The following is a 25,784-nucleotide window of genomic DNA, read 5'->3' as shown; positions in this document are numbered from 1 at the left end:
GTAGTATAGAAACTCAACATTCCATATTGTTAGAATGTAGTCAATATTTATTTTCCAACTCTCACTCTTTGTTACCCAGACTTGATTTCATTTCCTGTGACTTTGGTGGCCAATATTATCTGAGGACTCAGATATACTTTCAAGCATCACTTGTAGATGAGGTCACAGACTGTTGTAACTTTCCTTCCTCCAGACAACTTCTCAATGTGTCTTTCCACTAAAATGTATGGATTTCTACAGCTTCTATCTAGGTTAGTCTTAGCCATCTCAAACCAAATGTTCCAAGGATAATGTTTTTTTAAAAGGAATATTCTCAGAAAGAACATCTGGGAAAAAATCTGATATACTCATTTATAGGCCATTTCCTGTTCTAGACACTATCTATATAAAAAACTTACTATTTCTTCCACTTCAAGGGGCCCATGTAGAAGGTGTAGTCTTAGAATCATACAACTGTAGGACATGAAGACAGGACTCACAGAATTAATGGAATCCATCTCCCTAGAAGGAACCTCGAAGAAATAAAATATCCCAGTTGTTCTGAGAGTGTTTTTTTTTTCCCTATGTAATACCCTCTTCTGCCCTGAAGTTTCTCTGTGAGACAAAGATTTCAGTACTTCTTCTAGAAAGTCTTAAGTATAGTCTTTTATCTTCAGTATGAATACAAACATTGTGAAACATGTTTCATAAAACCCTTTATTATGAACATGAAGACAGTTGCCTAAATTAATGTGTGATTTTTTTTCTGAATCCCTGTAGGTAAACCTACAGATGGTCTGAAGTCTGTTTTTTTTTTTTTTTTCTTTTTCTTTTCTTTTCCTTTTTTTTTTTTTTTTTTTTTTTTGTTACCAGTGATTAAACTCAGCATGTTTAACTCAAGTCAGCTCTGAAAGTGCAGTAAGGATAAATTATAATTAGCTTTGTCTTTATTTATGGATATTCTTCCTATAAATTAAAGCTTCTCTTTTTAAAATTTATTTCCCTTTACCATTGAAGTTTTTACATCACGAATTTGGGCCCCAGACTATTAGTCATAAAGATTGTCCAATCTCACATTACTTTTCCTACTTTCTTAGAGACGAGGAAATACTTTAGATTTGATGATTATCTCTGTACTGTAATATTCTTAAGCCTACTCTTAGAAGGAAAAACAAAACAGATAGGTTTATTCTAGAAATGTTTTTCTTTTCCCTTGGGAGCCTAAGGAAATTTAAAAGGCTTTTTACTGTTATAACTACATTTTAAGAAATATTTTTAACTTGGTGAGAACAACAACAAAACCCACCCAACTATTTCCCTGAGGTAATTGTTCAATTATTTCTTGTGGGGGACATGCCTAGATGAAACCTTGTCACCCATCATAGAATGAAGTTTGGCCATTAACAAGAAATGCATTCCTTGCTTTTTGATTCATTTCTAGACAGAACTTTATTGAAATATTCAAGCACCTCTAACAACAGGAATAGCTGCAAATTTCTCTGACAATAAAATCTGGCATTCTATTTCTGATCATTTATTTATTTCAGGTAATTTTTTAAAGATATACAGTTGCATACCAGCCGCACACCATCATTTCTGGGTAAGACTCATACTCCAGAAAATTTCCAGCATTTCCTTTCCACTTAATCCCCACCATCAAAGACAACTTTGTTCTAATTTCTACCATCTTAGTATTGTTTTGCCTGTAGTAAAAAGTCATGTAAATGGAATCATACTTTGTGTATTCTTTTGCATGTAGCCTCTTTCTTTCAACATGTTTTTAGGACACATATATGTTGCTATATACCATCCTGACTCCTTTTTAAATAAAACAGTACATGAATATACCACAAGTTGTTTAGCTATCTTTCTGCAGATGGAAATGTGGGTTGTTTACAGTTTGGGGCTATTATGAATAAAACCACTATAAACAGTCTCACAAAATTCTTTTGTGAACATATGTTTTTATCTCTCTTGGCTAAAGATCTAGTCATGGAATAGCTGAGTCATATTCAGTGAATGTGTTACATCATAGAAGGCACAAAAATGTCACTCAAAATAGTGGTATCTTTTTACACTCCCAGTAGCAATATAAATACAGGCAGTGAAACATTATTCAACTTTTAAAAAGAAGGCAAACCTGCCATTTATGATATGGATGAACCCAGATGACAGGCTAAGTCAAATAAGCCTGACACAGAAGGCTAAATATTACCTGATCCTGCTTAGATAAAAAAATCTAAAATGATCAAGTTGATCACAGCAGAGAATACAATGATGGTTGCCAAGGACTGGGTGGAGTAGGTGTTCATCAAAGGTTGCAGTTTCAGTTATGGAAGATGAATAATCCACATCTCTAAAGTCCAGCATGGTGCTGACAGTTAGCAGTACTGAGTTGTATAAAAATATGCTAAGAGGATGGATCTAATGTTAGGTGCTCATATAATAACCATAATAATAATAATAATAATAAGTGAGAGCAGGAGGGAACATTTGAAGGTGATATGTTCATAGCACTGATTATAATGATGTTTCACAGATATATACTTATCTCCAAGCTCAAGCTGTAGACATTAAAATTGTACAGATTTATATATCAATCATACTTCAATAAAGTTTTTAAAACAAATCAACAAAAAAATTCTCTATTCTTCCAAATTATTGCTTCAGAGGCATCCTACCATGTTTTCTTTGTATTGATTTTGTGTGTGATTTTCAAAAACTATTTAGTATATTTTACACTTCAAACTATTAAGTTTAATGTTCTTTGTGATTTCCTCTTTGACTCCTAAGTGATTTAGAATTATGTTGTTTCATTTCCAAGTATTTAAGTCTTCTAATTGTTCATAAGGTATAGTTTTATTTTATTACCCAGCATATAGTCTATTTTGGTAAATGTTTCATATGTACTTGAAAAAAAATCTCTTCTGTTGGATATATTCTACTTATCTATTAAATAAGGTGGTTATAGTATTCTTCAATTTATATATTTACTGATCTTTTTAGAAGTGCTAGTTGTTTTATAAATGCTGAAAGAAGGAAGATAGAATTATTGAAGCATTGTCTAGTTCTCATTTTAACCTGGTAATTTTTAATAGATATTGAAACCATGATTACATTCTACCTATTTATGGTTTTACATTGCATGATGAACTCTACAGTTTGTCATTGGTTGATATTTCTCTTTTATCTGAGGATCTCATCCTTGTTTTAAAGGTTACTTTTTCTAATTCTGCTTATTGGTCTCATGGTATCTATGTTTGCCCTCTTTAACTTTCTGGTGTATGTTTTATATTTTGGGTGTATTTTCCTAGATGCATTGTGTTTTAGTGATGTTTGTCCAGTTTGACAGTCATTGGCATTTAATCTCTCTCCATTTTATGTAGTTACTAATATTGTTAGATTTAAGCCTTTCACTTTACAATTTATCGTTTCATGTTTTATCAATTTTTTGTTGCTGTTTTTCCTCTCTTGGTTTAGGTTTGGTTAGTCAAATATCTCTTAATAACGTGCTTTATTTCCTCAGTAGTTTTCTAGCTGTAGCACTTTGTATTTTGTTAGTAGTTAATCTAGGAATTATAATATGTCCTTAACTTATCACTGAAACTTTGAATTAATATTGAACAACTTCATAGAAAATGTAACTACCATGAAACTGATTATTCACCATCATTTCTCATATTGTGGTCAAATATTTTAATTTTGCATTTATTGGAATCGTCTTTTAAACAACTTTATTTTTGCTTTAAGCAATCATTTGTCTTTTAAAGAAACTAAAAGAAAAACATTCTTCTGTTTACCACATATTCACCGTCTCCAGTCCTCTGTTTCTCCTTATAGATTCAAGTCTCCATCTGGAATACTTTTCATTCTGCTTCATGAATTTCCTTTAGTGCTTCCTGTAATGCATGTCAGTTTGTTTATATGCAACCCAAGGCCCCACAGTGAATGCTCACAGGAGCTTCAGTCGTGCCTTCTGCAGAGCTATCTCTGATCTAATAACCTTCCCAACCAAACCCAGCCAAGAACAGGCATCAAGGTCTTCATTCTCAGCTCAGTGACACTGCTGTGTTCTTGGGCTCTACCTCCTTGCACTGCTGTCAGGGAAATTCTCCCAGGAAGAAATCCAAGAAAACTTAGACTTCATTTATTTTGTTGTTCTTCAAAAACCACAGTCTGCATAATGTTCAATGCCTGAAGTACTTGCTTCAAATACCTTGGGTAGTTTTGTTATAGTTTATGCCACGAGGCCAGCCAGGTATCACCATCTCTTTCATGACAAGGACAGAGTCAATTGCAATTTAAGTTGGGCATATTTAATACTTCTTTTTATGCTCCTGAATGAAATGTAGCTTTAAAAAATATCAGAAATAGACAGACAAATTAGAAGTGAGCGTTTGACAATTTTTACAGTCCCATTCAAAGAATAATTTTGTAAATCTATCCTAAACAAACATTCTACATATAAAAAAGAGTATTCAAGAAACAACCCAAGAATTGTTTTAAATGAACAGTTTTCTTCTAAATGCTTATTACTGCAGTATGACCCTGCTTGGTATGGATCAGTTTTCATTGCAGTTTATTAGCAATCAGCAGTTATTATTTGGCAAAAGTGTTTACAAAATATAATTCATTACTCTCATCTTTTATTTATGAGATAGTGTAAAATGAAAGAAGCAAATCACATGTCATTTTGGATTAGGAGAGTGGTGTACGCTACAGCATGTTGACACTATTGGTGTTTTTGTTTTTAAAATGTATTCATTCAGTGCTCTCAGGAACTCCTGTGCTGGGAGAAAGGCCAGGCCCATATGCAGAGTGCCTGCTGTGTGCAGTGTTTGCCACAACTAGTCTGATTTACTAAAAAATAAAAAAGTACTGTTTCAAATTATCTTATTTCACTCCAGAAACTATCTCTTCATTTTACACGTTTGAAGCTGTTTATGTTCCCATGAAAATTTTGTTTAGATGATGGAAGATGAGTTTTCCATACATGCCAAAACAACTCCAAGACATATCTTTGATTCAAGATTATGGTAAAAAGTTTTCTTTTGATAAAATAGAGTTTAACAGTATATTTTTAAAATTCCAGTAGCAGCAAATGGAAGAAAATACAGAGTGACGTAGTGAAAGGCACACAGAAGTGCAAGCACATCATCTCCCGTCACGCCTGAAACACACACACACCCGAGCTGGTTATGCTGCTTTCAGAACTTATGTCTCCACCCACTAAACAGCAGGTAGTGTCGGATGTCTTGATAGCATGACAGTGCTATAGAGTGATGCTCATGTGATGCTCTAGAATCAGAGCATTTGTGGTCATCACAGATTAGACAACAGGATTTTTCTTATGCTTGTGGTCCATTGCCACCTCTACTAGGTTACCTGGACAAAGAATTCTGTGCATTCGTACATTCATGTACGATGACTACATTGTCTCCCCTTTAGAGCTGAAAGGAAACAATTCATAGAAAGAATGTAAGTCTACACTGTTTAAAGGAGAGAGTATTTATGTACCTGAGCATATTGTTTGGATTGTGATTGTGAATTTTCTACCAAGGACACTTTCTTCAAGTGAAGCACTCAGGTACATTCCATTTACTTAATTGTTCTGTATTTACCTTAAAAAATCTTTTCTCTTATAATTTTAGTGTGCCCATATTCATTATTCTATTTGTGTAATATCTTATTGCTCACATCAGTGGCATATTTCTGAAAGACAACTCTAATGGAATATTTTAAATTTGTCCTGCAACCTCAAAATATTTCCACCTTATACCTTATATAATGTTTAAGTTTTCTCCATTCCTTACCCCTTGTAAATCTGCCTGCCACGAAAGGCCAAACTAGCAGAATTTCATATCAATTTCTTAAATACCGTTTACTGAAATGTCAATGAAGTGAAAAAGAAAGGCTCTAGAGAAAGTTCCCTCCGCTAAGATATGATTATTTATCAAATCTAAACCAAACCCCAGGTGGAGTCCAAGTTTATAACCTGGATTTAAATTACAGCACAGATTTACTTTCTATCTTTCTGGATCTTTGGAAGTCACATCTCTATCTGAGAAGCTGTACTTGTGCAATACATCATTTATGTCAACATTCATACTTGGTTTAGAAGATTGAATAATACAGGAGGAATCTTAAGCAATAAAATCATTTCTTCTCCTGTGGAACACCACTGTGATAGCCTACTTTTATTTTTTTTTTATTTAAAATCCAAAAACTGCACCACTAAAACAACTTGAATAACATAGGCAGTCCTATAGAGCAAGAGCTGGGAGACTAAGCTTCTCTTAGTAAGGAAACAGTTTCCTGGTTCCTCATCTACTCCAATAAGAATACTTAAAGATTCTTTCACATGTGCCAAACTGGGAACTGTTATCTCAGGCAAGCAACATCTATTATTAATTTTATAGAAATTCAGACTCTTAGTGCTGAAAGAAAACTGAATCATCAGAACTGAGTTTCTCAGGTTACAGATGAGAAAACTGACCCTGATATGTGATGGTACTGGCTGAAGGACAAAGCAAACATATGATCAAGTCAGCACAGTGCCCATTTCAGGTTTCCCACCCCATCCTGTCATTCCTCTTTGAATGAACTTTGTTGTAACTTTCTTTATTATAAAATGCGTAAAATATTTCAAGAGTTGGTGATTTGTTTCTTGCTACAAGTCTGGATCATGGGGTCATAAAAATGATAATTACATCTTCATAAATTAGATAACATTTCTATTTCTGCCCCTTTTTTTTTAAACAACTTCTATCAATTGTGCACTGAGTTGACAGATATATAAATGCTCAGCCAAAATGGAAATATTTGTTCAAGAGAGTGCTCTATTTTAATTTTGGAGTAATTTGGATTATAAATGTAATCCAATGTTAAAGTGAATGCATGTCCCTATCATACATGTTGGGGACAGGTGACAATGAGCTGCTCTGCCAAAGTATGTCGTTTAAAAACAACCATCATTAAAACGCCCTCTAATGTCAAATCTACTTCCAAATGGACTCTTCCATAACCAAAACATAGAATAGAGGAGTAATTTGATAAATTCTAGTGACTTCATCTTTAAATCGATCCCCACTGTGTCTCCTTTACTTTTTCATTGTTTATGGTGGTAAAATACACATAACATAAAATTTAGCATTCTAACCATTTTTTACATGTGTAGTTCAGTGGTATTGAACATATCCATCATCTTAGGCAACCACCACTACATAAAGCTCCACAACTCTCTTCATCTTATAAAACTAAAACTCTACCCATCAAACAAAAACCCACTGCTTACTTCCCCTCCACACCTCTGGCAACTGCTAATCTTTCTGTTTATATGATTTGAATGTTTTACCTCAAATAAGTAGAAGCATGCAGTATTGTCTTTTTGTGACTTTATTTTATTTAGAATAATGTTCACCTGCATAGCATATGTCAGAATTATTTTCCTCTTCAAGACTAAGTAATATTCCACTGCATATACACAACAGATTTCTGACCCATTCAGTTGTTGAGGGATGCTCAAGTTGTTCTACACTAATTCTCTTTAGTTTTTTGATGGAACACCATACTGTTTGCCTACAGAGGCTATAATATTTTACACTTCCAGCAATGATACCCAGAGGTTCAAATTCCCATAAGTTCATCAACACTTATTTTTTTTTATAGTAAACATTCTAATGTGTGTGAGGTGGTTTCTCATTGTTATTTTGGTTTTTGTTTCTTCTGATATTTAACAATATCACTCATCTTTTCATGTGCTTATTGGCCATTAACATGTCTTCATTGAAGAAATATCAATTTAAGCCATTTGCCCATTTTTAATTGATTTGCATTTTTGTTGAATTTTAGGAGTTCTTTATATATTCTGGATATCTAATTTCTCCTTATCAGATATTTGAGTTGCAAATATTTTCCCCATTATTCAGATTGTCTTTGTACTCTATTGGTAGTATATTTTGATGGACACAATTTTAGTGTTTCTCAGGTTTAATATCTATATCTTTTCTTTCGTTGCCTGCATTTATAGGTATCATTTTGAAGAAATCATTGCTAAGTGCAATTTCATGAAGCATTTGCCATGTGTTTTCTCCTAAAAGTTTTATCATTTTAATCTTAGCATAGAGGTCTATTTTGAGTTCATGTTTACTTGTGGCTTTAGATAACTTCACTATTTTGGATGTGAATGTCCACTTTTACCAGAAATATTTTTTGAACAGTCTGTCTTTTCCCCATTGAATAGTTTTGGCATCCTGGTAAAAAAAAAATCATCTCACCAAGTATAGAGTTTCCTTCCAGTCCCTTTTACTACACTGGTATGTTATGTCTGTCTTTATTCCAGTATCATGTGATCTTGATTACTGTATCTTTAGAGTAAATTTTGAAACCAGATGGTGTGACTCTTCCAGGTTGCTTCCTTTTCAAGAGAGTTTTGTCTCTTTTGGAGTTCCTTTCAAAGTTCCCTCTGAATTTTAGAATGAGATTTTCTATTTCTGCAAAAATATCATTGTGATTTTTTAATAAAAATTGTATTGAAATTGATAAACCTTTAGCCACATTAACAAAGAGAAGACGAGAGAAAACCCAAATCACTAAAATTCGGAATGAATAAGGAAATATCACAACAGACAGGGTTGAAATACAAAACATAATTAGAAGCTATTTTGAAAATCTATACTCCAACAAAATAGAAAATTTCAAAGACATCAACAGGTTTCTAGAGACATATGAATTGCCTAAACTGAATGAGGAGGACATACACAATTTAAATAGACCAATTTCAAGTACTGAAATAGAAGAAGTCATCAAAAGCCTACCAACAAAGAAAAGTCCGGGACCAGATGGGTTCTCAGCCGAGTTCTACAAAATCTTTAAAGAAGAGCTCATTCCAATACTTCTCAAAGTATTCCATAAAATAGAAGAGGAGGGAACCCTCCCAAACTCATTCTATGAAGCCAATATCACCCTGATACCTAAACCAGACAGAGACACATCAAGGAAAGAAAATTTCAGACCAATATCCTTAATGAACATCGACGCAAAAATTCTCAACAAAATTTTAGCAAATCGCATACAAAAACATATTAAAAAGATAGTGCACCATGATCAAGTGGGTTTCATCCCAGGGATGCAAGGATGGTTCAACATCAGGAAATCAATAAACGTAATTCACCATATTAATAGACTTAAAGTCAAGAATCACATGATTATTTCAATAGATGCAGAAAAAGCATTTGATAAAATACAGCACCCCTTCATGCTCAAAACACTAGAAAAAATAGGGATAATGGGAACATTCCTTAACATTGTAAAGGCCATTTATGCTAAGCCCATGGCTAATATCATTCTAAATGGTGAAAAACTGAAAGCATTCCCCCTAAAAACTGGAACAAGGCAGGGATGCCCTCTTTCACCACTTCTATTCAACATTGTTCTTGAGACTCTGGCCAGAGCAATTAGACAAACCAAAGAAATTAAAGGGATACGAATTGGAAAAGAAGAACTGAAACTATCCCTGTTCGCTGATGACATGATTATATATTTAGAGGAACCTGGAAATTCCACCAGAAAACTCTTAGAACTCATAAGTGAATTCAGTAAAGTAGCAGGTTACAAGATCAATGCCCATAAATCCAACGCATTTTTATACATAAGTGATGAATCTTCAGAAAGAGAAATTAAGAAAACTACCCCATTCACAATAGCCTCGAAAAAAATAAAATACTTGGGAATCAATCTCACAAAAGAGGTGAAAGACCTCTACAATGAGAACTATACAACACTAAAGAAAGAAATTAAAGAACACTTTAGAAGATGGATAGATCTTCCATGTTCTTAGATAGGAAGAATTAATATTGTCAAAATGGCCATACTACCTAAAGTGCTATACAGATTCAGTGCAATTCCAATTAAAATCCCAATGACGTACCTTACAGAAATAGAGCAAGCAATTATGAAATTCATCTGGAAGAATAAGAAACCTAGAATACCTAAAGCAATCCTTAGCAGGAAGAGTGAAACAGGGGGTATTGCAATACCAGATCTTCAACTCTACTACAAAGCAATAGTAACAAAAACGGCATGGTATTGGTACCAAAATAGAAAGGTAGATCAATGGTACAGAATAAAGGACACAGACACAAACCCAAATAAATACAATTTTCTCATACTAGACAAAGGTGCCAAAAATATGCAATGGGGAAAAGATAACCTCTTCAACAAATGGTGCTGGGAGAATTGGAAATCCATATGCAACAGAATGAAACTAAACCCATATCTCTCACCATGCACGAAACTAAACTCAAAATGGATTAAGGACCTTGGAATCAGACAAGAGACCCTGCAGATTATAGAAGAAAAAGTAGGTCCAAATCTTCACCTTGTTGGTCTAGGATCAGACTTCCTTAACAGGACTCCCATAGCACAAGAAATAAAAGCTAGAATCAACCACTGGGATAGATTCAAACTAAAAAGCTTTCTCTCAGCAAAGGAAACTATCAGCAAAGGGAAGAAAGAGCCTACAGAGTGGGAGAATATACTCTACTTCAGGTAGAGCACTAATCTCCAGAATCTATAAAGAACTCAAAAAACTCTACTCCAAGAATTCAAATAATCCAGTCGACAAATGGGCTAAGGAAATGAATAGACACTTCACAGAAGAATATCTACAAGCAATCAACAAACATATGGAAAAATGTTCAACATCTCTAGTAATAAGAGAAATGCAAATCAAAACCACCCTAAGATTCCATCTCACCCCAATTAGAATGGCGATTATCAAGAATACAAGCAACAACAGGTGTTGGCGAGGATGTGGGGAGAAAGGTACACTCGTACATTGCTGGTGGGGCTGCAAATTAGTGCAGCCACTCTGGAAAGCAGTGTGGAGATTCCTTAGAAAACTTGGAATGGCCCTCTATCTGACCCAGCTATCCCACTCCTTGGCCTATACCCAAAGGACTTAAAATCAGCATACTACAGAGATACAGCCACATCAATGTTCATAGCTGCTCAATTCACAATAGCCAGACTGTGGAACCATCCTAGATGCCCTTCAATTGATGAGTGGATAAAGAAACTGTGGTATATATATACAATGGAATATTACTCAGCCATAAAGAATGATAAAATTATGGCATTTGCAGGCAAATGGATGAAATTGGAGAATATCATGCTAAGTGAGATAAGCCAATCTCAAAAAGCCAAAGGAGGAATGATATCGCTAATAAGTGGAGGATGACACATAATGGGGGGAGGGAAGGGTTAGTGTTAGGGTTAGAGTTAGGGAGGGGGGCAAGTATGGAGGAAGGAAGTACTGTATAGAGGGTAAAGAGGGGTGGGAGGGGTGGGGGGAAGGGAAAAAATAACAGAATGAATCAAACAACATTACTCTATGTAAATTAATGATTACACAAATGGTATGCCTTTACGCCATGTACAAACAGAGAAACAACATATATCCCATTTGTTTACAATAAAAAAAAATTGTATTGAATCTATATCAATTTAGGTTATATTAATATCTTAGCAATATCAATCTTTCCAATCTAAAACATAAGATGTATTTCCATTTGTCACTTTTTTTTAACTTTTCTCATCAATGTTTCATAGTTTGCACTTAAAAAGACTTTCAACTCCTCAATTAAGCTAATACCTAAGTATTTTATTCTTTTTGATGATATTGTATATAGAATTGTCTTTGTAATATACTCTTAATATCATTTATTGTTGTACAGAAGTGCAATTGGTTTTTATGGGTTGACAATGTATCTTGCTACCTTAAGAATTCATTTATTATAATTTTTCTGTAGATTCTTTAGGGTTTTTACATAGAAGATTTTATCACTTGTAAACAAAGATAATTTCACTTATTTCATATTTGAGTGTCTTTCATTTCTTTTTTTGCTTAATACTTCAAGCTAGAATTTCCAGTGCTGTTGAGTAGCTGAAAGCAGGCCTTCTTGCTTTGTTCTTAAAGTCTTTTCGGTCTTTCACCATTAAATATGGTGTGCATTATGGTTTTGTAACATATGACTTTTATTACCTTGAGACAGTTTTCTTCTATTCCAAGTTTTTGAGTATTTTTATTATAAAAGGGAACTGAAGTTTGTTAGTTTATTTTTCTAAATCAATAGAATTCATCGTGTTTTCTCCCTCTATTCTGTTAATATGCTGTGTTTCATTGACTGGTTTCCATAATGTTGAATCATTCTTGCATTCCAGGAATAAGTCCCACCTTTTTGTGGTGCATTATCCTGTTAATTTACCACTGAATTTGGTTGGTTGGTATTTTGTTGATAATTTTTCATCAGTGTTCATAAGGGTTTTTTTTTTTTTTCTCACAGTGTTTTGATCTGCTTTTAGTATTAAGGTAATTCTAGCTTCATAGAATGAATTAAGAAGTGTTTCCTCCTTTTCAATTTTTTTGGAAAACTTTAAGAAAGAGTGTCGCTTACTTCCCTTTAAGTGTTTGGTAGAGTTCACTGGTGAGTCTAACCAGTCCAGGGCTTACCTAAGTCAGGAGACTTTTAATTACTGATTTAAAATCTTTATTAGGTATAGGTTCATTTAGATGATTTATTTCCTCATAATTTTTCTTTCTCTTTTGTTTTCTTTTCATTTCTTTCAGCATTGGGGATTGAACCCAGGGTGCAATATCACTAAGTGATATTCCCAGTCCCTCCCCTACCCCTTTTTTTGAAACAGAATCTCAGTAAGTTTCTGGGGTTGATCTAGAGCTTGCAATTATGCTTCAGCCTCCAGACTCAACCTTCCAGGTCACTGGGATTCTAGGCCTGTGTCATAGCACCCAGCTATAATTTAGTCTTGATAGAATTTATATATCTGGAAATTTGCCCATTTAATTTAGGCCATCCAATTTTTCTGAGGTATGATTATTCATAGCATTCTGTTAGAATCCTTTTAAGTTCTGTAAAATTGACAAGAATGTTCCCAGTTTCATTTATGATTTCAGTAATTTGAATCATTTCTTGTCTTCCTTGTCCCCCTAGTCTAAGATTTGTCTGGTCTTTCCAAAGGATCGACTTTTGATTTTACTTATTTTCTCTATTATCTTCTTACTCTGTTCTTTGATGTTGACGATAATCTTGATTATTTCCTTCCTTCTTTCAGTTTTGATTCAGTTTGATTTAGTTTGTTCTTCTTTTCTAGTTCCTTTAGTTGTAACATCATATTGTTGATTTGGGATCTTTCTTGACTTTTATTCTGAATGTTAAGAGCTACAAACTTCCATCTTAGTGCTGCTTTTGCTGCATTCCATGTTTTGGTATATTTTTATTTTCATTTATCTCTAATTTTTTTTTTCAGATTTTCCCAATGACCCACTAGTTGTCTAAAAATGTATTACTCAATTTCCATAAATTTGGAAATTTTCCAGTTTTATCGGTGTCATTGATTTCTGAGTTGAAAAAGATACCCTGCATTACATCTGTCTTTTTAAATATATTGGGACTTCATCAGTGGTCTGCTGTGTGGTCCAGCCAGGAAAATGTCCCCGAGCACTTGAGAGTGTCCTCTGTTGCTAGGTAGAGACTTTTGCATATGTCTATTAGATCCAGATATTGTGTTAAAAACTCTACTTCCTTACTTCTCTCAAGTTGTTTTTTTGTTTAGTTTAGTTTTGTTTTGTTTTTTCAGTATTGAGATGGAGACTATTGAAGGCTTCAAAAATTTTCATGAAACTATCTCTTAAATTCAACCAGTTTTTGTTTCATATATTTTGATGTACTATCATTAGGTACAAAAATACTAATAAATTTTGTAACTTCTTCCTATATTGAATATTAATAAATAATATCCTCCTTTATGACTGCTTTTGGATTTAAAGTGTATTTGGTCTAGTGTTGGTATAGCCATTCTTGCTCTTTTTGATTACTGTTTGCAAAAAATATATATTTTTTGCCTTTTACTTTTAATCTATTTGTGTATTGGCATCTAATGTGAGTCTCTTGTAGATATCATATACTTTAATAATACATTTCTTATCCATTCTACCAATCTCTATCTTCTGATAAGAAATTTAATCCATTTATACTTAAAGTAATTACTGATAAGGAAGGACTTAGATCTGTCATTTTGCTATTTGTTTTCTAGTTTGTATATTTCTGTCCCTTGTTTCCTCTATTACTGTCTTCTTTTGATTTATATCAACTTAATTTCAGTAATATACAAAAATCTCTGCTTCTTTAACAGATTCAATCATATCCCTTTAGGTAGTTGATGTCACAAAATTGCATTTTTATATAGTGTGTGCACTAAAACATAAACTAATACTTTTTTGATATGCATTAACCAATTAATATAGAAAATAAAATATAAAGCTATAAGCTAACATTAAAACACTATCTATTTAGTAACAATGCACTAGTCTCTTAAATCATATAAAAATGTAAAAGCATAGTGACAAACCATTGTTACAATAATGTTAGCTTTTATAAATTTCCATGAACTTTATTGATAACTTTATTTCTTCATAAAGGTTCTTTTCACTGTGTAATGTTCTTTCATTTCAACCTTCAGAACTCCCTTCAGCATATCTTGCAGGACAAATCTAGAGGTAAAAACTCCCTCAACTATTATGTTTCTGGAAATATCTTAATTTTTCCCTCTTTATCAAAGTATGGTTTTGCCAGATATAGGATTCTTAGACAACAATTGTTTTCTTTAAGCCTTCTAAATGTACGTGCCCCCTGCCTTCCAGCCCCTTAAGTTTTTTGAAGAGAAATCTTCAGATGATTTTGTTGAAGATCTCTTCTATAAGTTGCTTGTCTCTTGCCTCTTTGAAGATTCTCTTATCTTGGTTTCAAAAGCTTGTGTATTATGGGTATTAATGTGGTTTCTTTTCAGTTCATTTTGCTTGAAGTTCATTGAGCTTATTGATACTTATATTCATGACTTTCAACAAATTTGGGTAGTTTTCAGTCATATTTTGTTTAAATATTCCCTCTTCCAATTCTTCTCTTTTGGGGGTCCTATAATACATATATTGGTTACCATTATGGTGTCCAAAAGGTACATTAGGCTCTGTTCACTTTTCTTCAATCTTTTTTTCTTTCAACTCAGAACAGTTATTTTCTTTGTTGTATCTCAAGTTCACTAATTGTTTTTTCTACCTATTCAAATTTGAGTTTGAGATCCTCCAGTGAATTTTTCATTTCAGTTATTGTAGTTTTCAGTTATGGAATTTATTTTTTATTTCTTTTTAGATTTTCTGGCTCTTTTTTGATATTACCATTTTGTCCTTACATTGTTTACTTGACTTTCTCCACATCTTTTTTAACTTCTTTGAAAACTTTGGTATAGTTATTTCCAAGTCTTTGTCAAGTAGTTCTCCTGACAAGTGTTTTCAGGAACAGTTTGTGGATTTTTTTTTTTTTTTTTTCATTGAATGGGTGCTTTTCCTTCTTTCTCTGAATGTTTTGTGATTTTTGCATTGAAAATGGACATTTAAATGTAATAATTGGTAATTCTGGACCTCAGATTCTGCCCCACCCCCAGCTTCCCCAGGGTGTACCTTTTTTTTGTATTATTTTAGTTTTGATTGATTGATTTTAGACTGTTGTAGGCTGTCTCAGCCAAGGATTAGCTTAAGATGTAAACACAAAGATTTGCAGGCCTTTCTGAGACCATGTTTTCTTGGGGCATGTACACTTAATTTTCTCCATTTAGGCAGTTATTTTAGGATGTCTTAATCTATAATGTCTGATGCCCAAAAGGAGAAGAGAACAATGGGAAGACATGTGCTGGCCCTTGAAATCCACTGAAAATCATTTCAACCAGAAATGGAGGGATTTTCAACAATGCAAGGTGTGGGCTCGGAGTAAACCAGCAAGAGTTTCCCTCCTCTTTTTGTATGTCTCTCTAACTAAAATCAGCAATCAGCAATCTGAGTTAAAAGCCAAGATATTTGGAGGTCAAAGTCCTCTTTGTGGACCCTGGCTTCTGTAAGCTGTGTGCCAATTGCTGCAGGATCCCCTATACAGCTGCTTGCAACATCAGGGCTGGGGTGAAAGATGGGTAGTGATTTCTGTGCTATAGTTGAAACTAAAGATTGACTACAATTCATCTTCCTAGACTTTCCCTGGAAGTTAGAAGTCATAAGCCTTCAATATACACCTGAGTTCCAAAATAGCATGTCTCATAGACTGGGCCAGCACATTTGTTATCTTGGTGGGGAGATGAATTCTAGATACTCCTAATTCCACTGTCTTCATCAAATGAGGAATCTTCTTCTTCATTTACTATACTCTAAAAATAATTGGCTCATTTTGGGTTTAATTACAGACCTAGCAGTAGGTTGTATATCCACCCAGGCTTGGGGATTTTATTGCCCTCTGAACTCAGGAAACTGAGCTAAAGAATGTGAGAGATGTAACGATATTCCCTAGTTGCTTCCTAGATTCTGCTATGAAGGAGAGTCAGCTACAGGCAACACCTCTTGGTATACACAGTAGTCCCCTGTTCACAAGGGATAGGCTCCATGACCCCTCATGGATGCCTAAACCAAGGTTAGTACAACACCCTTCATATTGTATGCTTCTTTCTGTATATACCTACCTATATGATAAAGTTTAATTTATAAATTAGCAATAAGAGATTAACACCTAATAATAAAATAGAACGATTATAAATATACCATAACAAAAATTGTGTAAATATGTTCTTTTTCTCTCTCAATTCTACTTTCACCTTGCCACTTAGAGGAAGCCCTTTACAGCTTCTCTTTGGCATATCAGTTTCCAGCATCACCACTCTTGCACTTTGGAACCATTATTAATTAAACTAAGGGCTAATTGATCACAGGCACTGCCATACTGTAGCACTAGCTCTGATAACTAAGACAGCTAGTAAGTGCCTAATGAGCAGGTAGTATATAGAGCCTGGAAGTGCTGGAAAAAGGAAAGGTTTACACCCCAGGTGGGCACAGCAGGATGGCATGAGGTTTCCTCACACAGCTCAGAATAATACATAATCTAAAACTTATGAGTTGTTATTTTGGGACTTTTTAATGTAACATTTTCAGACCATTGTTGATCACAGATAACTAAAATTGTGGAAAGCAAAACTGTGGAGAAGAGAGGATTACCGTATTAAAAAGTATAGAGTCAGCATGAAGGGTTCAGTTAGGCTTTTATCCATAGAGAAGCAGGCGTAATATTATGTTATTAATCCACTAACCTGTGGAATCACTTCCAAAGAATTACTATCCCAGTACCTGTATTCCGAAGAGTGATCGCATGAGGAGCAACACCCTGTGGTATATTGGTGAACAACATCTTAGAAAGTAGTGGAATGCCCATTTGACTTGGTACTAGGAGACCCAGATTCCAAAAGAGTTACATCAGACAGATTTGGTGAATGAACTCTCTGTGTCTTCATTTCTTCTGCCAGGTAAAGGTTATAATAGTAGCGAATCAGTAACCTTACAACCCAAGAAAATCTACCTCATTTTCTTGGTTATATTGGTCAAATAGCATAAAAATAAAATGCCACATGGGAAAGCACTTCTAAAAATACTCAGCAATTATTATTAGCAATATACTATTATTATAATAGTTATTAATAATAGTAATATACTATTTTGGCAAGGACAGAGCTATTCTAATTCTTAGAGCACTACACATTTCAGATGTCAGATCCTAAACTTTGGATGTCAAGAATGGGATATTACTAGAAATAATCTCTTCCATCATTTAGTTTGACCCTAAAATAAAAGTGAAACAAAGTCCTTTTTTAAAGGAGTGAACTATATCTGTACCCAAGCATAGCTGAAAATCTCCCACAGGCATTGTAGAGAACCAAGACTATATTAGGAACAGCTGAGGGAAATATGCTTGCTGGAATGGGTTTTCAGTATTCTTTTAATTATCTGTGATTCTGCAATGAATAGTTATTGCTTTGGGAACTAATGAAAATCGAAAGCATTTCTTAGAATGATATAATTCCCACCATGGAAAGATACCATTAAATTTCAATAGTTGAAAATATTTTGATTCATAACTTAAGCCATACCTAGCCAAGTTACATTTCTTCAGTATACATGTCCGTATATATATACATATATGTTTTATTCAATATTTCCCCAACACACACAGTATCTCAGTAAAGAAGTAGGAACTATGATGTATAATATCAGTTTTCTGCATTTATTAATTTTCTACAGTCTTTTAAAAGACAAGGAAAATTAAAACTGAAGACCATCTTCACTTAGGATTTTGTATACAATTATAAATAAAAAGGTGTGACTACTTTTCAAACAATATCTTTGTTATCCCCCAAACAGTCACGTGTAAGACAATGCAAGAAGGTTTGGAGGAGAAATTATTGGGCCTCATCCTTAATCTAACCAGTGAATGGGTCCCTGATGAGAGTAAGACTGGTGATTGGAGGCAGGTGGGGCGTAGCTACAGGAAGTGGTTCATTAGGGGCGGTGCTACTTTTGTATCTAGAGGGTGGAGTCTCACAGCTCCCCTCCACCACGAGGGAATGAGGATTAAGCTGCTGTCTGTGGATTGAGACCTCTGAAACCGGGAACCCTCAAATCATCATTTCATTTTCTACATTTGTGTGGTCAGGTCTTTCAATCACAGCAGTGAAAAAGCCCAAACAATCTAAAAACACTTCAGGACATTGTAGTTTATTCAGATGACTTAAAGATAAAACCTAAAATATAGTAAGTAATGCCCCACTAATATAATATATAATATGAATATTTCAAATAAGAAAAGAATCTAATAGTTTCAATTGATGCTGAAAATCTGATGATATTCAACTGACATGATTCTTTAAAAATGGTTTAAACTGTAGGAATAAAAGAACATCTCCTAGGCCAATTAACTTGTGCATTAGTCTATTAAACTTATGTAAAAGAATAGCTAACAATTACAGCTCAGTTGACTGACTATAGTAGACCATGCTGGTACCCTGCAGGTTATTTTGCCCTTCCTAATTCAGTGTACACCTGCCCCAGAAACAAACTTCAACAATGGCAAATATGTGTGTAAATACACAAGGTCCTTTATTCTCTGATGCATTAGATTGAAGACGTGTTATGCACTGTTTGGTAGGTTTTCTACAGTAAGAATGAGCTTCAGTTGTCCACCTCTTAACTCTCATTAGTGATGCACCTTCTACTGGAAGTTTCATTTCCTGTCTCAAAAAAAAAAAAAATAGATGTTTTTGAATTAGAAAAATGAACGAGAACTGGGTTGCTCTATTCTATTCTTAAACTATAATACTTAATATGGTACTGGCATCAGAAAAGAAAAATGTCTTGACATTTTGAGTACCTGTCATTTGCAAGGTTCTGTGATAAATAGAGGAGATACATCTGGAAAAGAAAAACAAGATCCATATTTTCATGGAGTTGGAGAGCAAAATGGCAGGTACAGACAAAAGAGCACACAATAACACTATAAATGCTATAATAAAGGAAACATTATACTTCAAGTGAGCAGCCCAGTCTCAGACAATGCCTTTTGGAAGAATGATTTTTAATCTGAGATCCTAGGAGTCCAGAGTGGAAGTTATTTAAGTGAAGGTGGATTCCAAATTTCAGATGGCATATTGGTAGATGGGGACATGATTCAGAAACCTACAAGAAAGTTGTAAAAATCAGATTAAGAAATGCAGAGGGAAATGCAGGAGAGTGTAGTAGATCTAAAACTAAGGGAAGACATATCAGTGAAGGAAATTGTCAGCATCATCAAATGCTGAAAATCAGAAGGAGATGAAATGAAGTGTCCACTGGAAGCAATAAGGAGAACTTTGGTGCCCTGGAAATAGTATTTTCAGTGAAGTGGTGAATAGAAAAAAGGGGATGCAGAAGACTGAGAATAAATTCTATTTTGAGCATGTAAAGGAAATGGCTATTTACTACTTTTCCAAGAAGGTTTTCTGTGAACGGAAAGGAAATGATAGAGTAGAGGCCACAGAGTGACTGGAAGCCAAGGGAGGGAGAGATTTGGGCAGGCGTAAGTGCCCATGGAAAGAACCTAGTAGAGAAAGGAAAGTGGAGCCTCTAGAACAGCTAATTGAGACTAATCTATGAGCAAGAGGGACATTTGGAGATAAGAGAGGTCTGAAGTATAGTTGGAGAAATAAATTCTTGTATGAGAAGATCCCACTTTAGAGGAGGAAAAAAAGAAAATGATGAGGAGGATGCAGGGCATTTTGTGGAATTATGACCGAAAATTGAGAAAATTCTTCTTTGATTATTTCTTTGTTGAAGAGGAGACCAGATTATCTACTATGTAAGCAAAGATCTTATGAGATTGGAAGAAAATGTAATAATTGTTATATAAATGTAGAGTAAATAATTGAAACGTGAGAGCAAAGATATTGAGACAGATATATTCTAATCAAAGTGTTCATAATTATGCAGGGAATGTACTGAGAAGACCAGATTCAGCAAATTGGGGTACATGAATCCCAATGAGTACACACTGAAGCAAGGCCTGTAATAAATTTAGTCTAAAGTAATGCACCATCACTCCAAGGCAAAACATTTAACAAATTTAAGAATGGTACAAATAACTGTAGAGGTGATATGTTCATAATTATTTATGTGACTTCACTTGTGTCTGTTATATTTTAATTCTAAGACATTTTCTTCTGAATGTGAGTAAATTTAGTACCCTAAAGTATAAAATTGATTTTTGTTTAGTCATACGCCATATTTTATTACTTTTTAAATCATGCTAAGAGATAAAGTCTTGGATAATGGATTATGCTTCCATTTTTTACCCATAACATTTGTTTCTAGGACATGTGAAAGTGTTCTGATAATATACTATAGGTTATTTTAAAAGTAGAGAAGTCCTGACATGACAACTGTTTGACACATTTTAACATCCATTGATCTTTCCAAAACTGCAGTAGGCAAATGGCTTATCTTGAATCCACTTTGGGAACAATGTGATATTTACAGTTAAAAGCATTAAACATTCATATGTATAATTCATAAACTTAAAATTATTTAAATCCCAATACTCCTGAATTTTATATTTATTGCTGTACATTTCTATTGCTTTGGTGTTTCTGATGACTCTTTTTTTCTCTGCACATCCCTATTGTTGCTTTCTCTTAAATCAAGCTCCTCTTTAAAATAAAAGACAGGTCTATAGGGATTAGTAGGAATAAACAATATAGCTTAGTTAAGACTGTAGACTCTGGAACTAGACCATTTACATCCTGATCTTCATATTGTAGTGTACCATTTATCATTGTGCCTTTGGAAAGTTGGATATCTTCCTTGTACTTCAGTTTTCATTTAAAAACTGGGACTGATAATAGTGTCTTTTTAATAGGGTTGTTGTGAAGACTAAATTAAATAATTAATGCAAGTGCTATATGAATGTTCACCAGTATTAACCATTGCAGATATTAATTTCTTCTGCTTTTCACTAATTATAGTATGATCTATATTTAACAACATACATGAATCTAAAGAGTTCAACTGACAAATTTTCCTTGTGTACATAACTGTGTAACCAGCTTGCAGATGGATACAGTGCATCCCCAAACACCCAGAACAATCATTATAATTTAGTGTTGTCTGTTCTTGAGCTTTGTATAGCTGTAATTAGACGGTATATACACTTCTATGCCTGACTTCATTTACTCATAGATTTTTTTGAGACTCCTTAGGTTAGTATATTTGTTTTCTTGTTTTTTGTTTTTTTAACTGTATACGATATTTCATTATATGGATATACCATATTTTTAGAAATTTATTTTCTTATTAATTAATATTTGGGTTATTTACATTAGTATTTTTTTAATCCATTATCTGTTTCCAGTGTTTCAATACCTTTCTTTTACTCTAATATAAAGTGTATCTAGTCATTAGTTTTTCAAAAAGGGCAGAAAAATGAATCTTCCATAGAAGCTAGCAAATACCATTATTTTCCTTTTTGTTTTTTAAACCACAGAAGACCTATAGGTAGGGCTTCTAGAAAAGCATTTGTAATATAACATAAATATAATATAATGTAAAGGGATTGTATTGTTGTTTTTGTTCATTCTTGTTTTTTAACCTCATAGAAGCACACAAAGTTGAGTGCAAATCACAGAGGATTATAGCATGATTAAAAAAAAATCATTCTCTTATTTTTCTGTTACATCATAATCCCAGGAAATGAGGCCCTGATTCTGGGCCCAGAGATCTAGAGCCTTCCCTGTTCATAGATATCGTCACTGCAAGAACCAGTTAGTGAGGATGCTGTAAGGCCTCTGATGGAGGCAAGGAGCCCAACATCACATTTTCTTCCTATTTTCCTACCAATGCAACTTGCTTCTTTTACCTACTTTATAGATCACAGTGATCATAGCAGTAGCCACTCGACTGATGTTGAAAATTTCCATATTTTTGATTACCTTACTTATGTTATTCCTCATTTCTAGGTTGCAAAAATGATTGGCATCTAATTTTCTAAGTCCATTGACTCCCTTGGTTGTGTTTTTATAAAAGGTGAAGCCACCTGCCAATCTACAAGCATCCTAAATGACTCTAAATTGCATTCAGTCATGTCATAAGGGCAAGATACTTGCTCTATGAAATTACTAGTGACAATTGATGGGGAAAGCAATGTGGTGAGATAATTAAAAATGCACCTGGGATCATAATATCAATAAAAATTAAAGGGGCCTGCCTCAGCTGACACTCTCTTCTGTCATGTTCTGTGCACAGTTTCTAAGAGAAAGAAACATTTATTGTGCCACAATGCTTTAGAGGATAGATCTTTCTCTTAGATACTAATATATTAGAAAGCATTTAGACAAACTCAGGGAATGCAGATTGTTGTTCCTTATCACAGAACTGCAGAATTTAAAATCATTTCCTTAAGATGAGTTTGAAAAATCAGTTTGTACATATGCAATCGTTTTACTGACTTAAGAAATATTTAAAGAGAATAACACCTATGTTTCAGAGGCATTTGAGTTAAACTTCCTTGAAAAGTAGAAGTTTAGCAATTCCTTATTTGCAAGTTAAATATCTTCAGTAAATTATACAACAAAACAAAATGCTGTCCTATGGAAGAGCCTTTATTTTCCCTTCATAATCTCAATTATCTTTTATAGATATTTGTAATTTCTATTTATGCAGAAATATATTTTAAATATAAATGTGCTATTTAAGTTGTGCTCAGAACTGTTGCCCTCTACTTATTATAATGTTCTCAGGAGATAGGATGGGCAGCAAACGAACTATGGTCCCATGTGTACTCCTGTAACAACATAGAGCCTACTTACCTGTGGTGCTTCCTTCTCTTTCCTCTTTCCTGTATTTATTTATTCAAACAATGATTTTTTAAAAACTCATCAGTCTCTAGAAGTTGCTAGAACCAGATTTCCAGAGCCGAACTGCCAGGACTCCCCCACAGCACATGCATCTAGCTCTGTTAGCACCCCAAAAAGAGGTGAGAAAGGGATCCACACTCCTTGGCAGAATGGTGAGGGTGTAAGCTAGATCCTCTTGGGAGGTTTGTGATGACACAAAGTAGGAATGGATGAAATCTTAGGGTGGTTTCGATTTGCATTTCTCTATTATCAAGAACACAAGCAATAATAAGTGTTGGCATGGATGTGGTGTAAAAGGCGCACTCATACTTTGCAGATGAACTTGCAAATTGGTGCAGCCACTCTGGATAGCAGAATGGAGTTTCCTCAGAAAATTTGGAATGGACCCACCATTTGACCCAGATACCCCACTACTCAGTTTATACACAAAGGACTTAAAATCAGCATACTGCAGTAAAGCAACGATATCAATGTTCATAGGTGCTTAATTAACAATAGCTAGCTTGTGGAACCAATCTAGATGCCCTTCAATTGATGAATGGATAAAGAAACTGTGGTATATATACACAATGGAATATTACTCAGCCATAAAGAAGAATAAAATTATGATATTTGCAGGTGAATGGATGGAATTGGAGAATATCATGCTAAGTGAAATGAGTCAAGTTCAAAAAACCAAAGGCCAAATGTTTTCTCTGATAAGTGAATGATGATACATAACAACGGGGAGTGGCGGGGTGGGGTATGAGAAGAATGGAGGACCTTTGAATGTGTAGAGGGAAATGGGGTGGGAGGGGTTGGGGGAAGGAAAGATAGTGGACTGAAACAGACATTATTACCCTGTGTACAAGTATGATTACATGGATGGTGTGAATCTACATTGTATATGACCATAGAAATGAAAAGTTGTACCCCATTTGTGTACAATGAATCAAAATGCAGTTTGTGGGGAAAAAAAAAAAATATATATATATATATATATTTAAAAAAGCAAAGTAGGAATGGACATGGATTTTTTTTTTTTCTTTTTGCAGTGCTGGGGATTGAACCCAGGGCCTTGTACTTGCAAGGCAAGCACTCCACCAAGTGAGCTATCTCCCCAGCCCATGGACATGGAATTTTAATAAAATTTTCTATTTATACCTTGACATATACGTATCTGAGGGAAAAAAAGTGAGCAACTAAGAAATCAAATTTAAAATAAATGTGAGTAGAGTGTTCAAGTCAAATGCTTTTAAGTAGAAAACTTATTTTAAACCTGGGATTCTAGGTTTCTAAATGTTACTTTGGTATATATACAGTTTTCCTTTAAAAAAAAAAAATAATAAGCTTTATCTTTAAAGCATTATTTTGACCAGCTTTATCTTTACAGCAAAATTACCTGAGAATTACAGAATTCCCAGATACCCCTTGCAATCCCACATGCATAACCACCCCAAGGTGTCTATATTCCTGGACCCAAGTGATATGTTCATTATAACTGATGAGCCTACACTGATGCATCATTATTGCTCAAAGTCCATAAGGTGGTATACATTTTATGGGTTTTAACTGCAGCTAGTTTTAGTTTTTTCAATTAAATATGTAATTGTGTGAGAATATTGACTGAGGCAGTTCTCTTACTTTGAAGATAAAACATTAAAATTTGGGCTAATTTGAGCAGATTTTATTTTATGAATATTAGTTTTATCTATTAAGATACTTTGTGCTTGAGGAAATGTGGACAGGGGCCATCAGGTTTCAGGCATTGCTGCAGCATGACTCACACACTGTTTCTATAATTTTCATGGCCCAACCCTCTTGTGTCCAGGTGGTGTGATACGGGTCAAGAATGGAGCTGAACTCCAGGGTCAGTTTTGACAATTTTGACATAATTGACTCCAGGTTCAATTATGACATTTGTGGGCTTTAGCCTCTATAACCTTCATGGACTTCTTTCTCTAATAAAAATACTAAGAACTGTATTTTACAGTTATATTGTCCTTAAAAAATATATAAACTGGACTCATGAGTATATATTTTTATTATTATATACATGTTCTTGTTCTTAGTTTGGAAGAACTTTTGTGGACCTTGATCAATTATATGGGTCCTAAGCATTTTCCTACTGTGCTAATGGATATGTCAGCTCTGCTGAACACAGTGGACATTTTTCCTGTTTTGTTCTATGATCTTAAAATAAGTGTGATAACATGATATTTGTACAGTCTCAAAATATTCCCCAACAAGATATTTATTAATCATATAGAGAAAAATATTAGACTTGCAGTGGAGAAGTCTGAAAATTTTTGCTTGGGTCAAGTGATCAAAGCCAACCTCCCCAGGCATAAGAAACCTCACATTAACCCTGGCATGACACATTGAGATGTACATATAATTTCTCTGGTATTCTTGACCAAAATCTGTGGGGGTTTCTCAGCCACATCTTGCGTGGATGAGAAAAGGGTTAATCGCCAGAGGATGATGTTGACTGTACATCAATCAAT

This window comes from Sciurus vulgaris (genome assembly GCF_902686455.1).
Source record: "Sciurus vulgaris genome assembly, chromosome: 15".
NCBI classification, from domain to species: domain Eukaryota; kingdom Metazoa; phylum Chordata; class Mammalia; order Rodentia; family Sciuridae; genus Sciurus; species Sciurus vulgaris.
The sequence above is the reverse complement of the archived record's forward strand: the minus strand, read 5'-3'. Positions refer to the sequence as shown.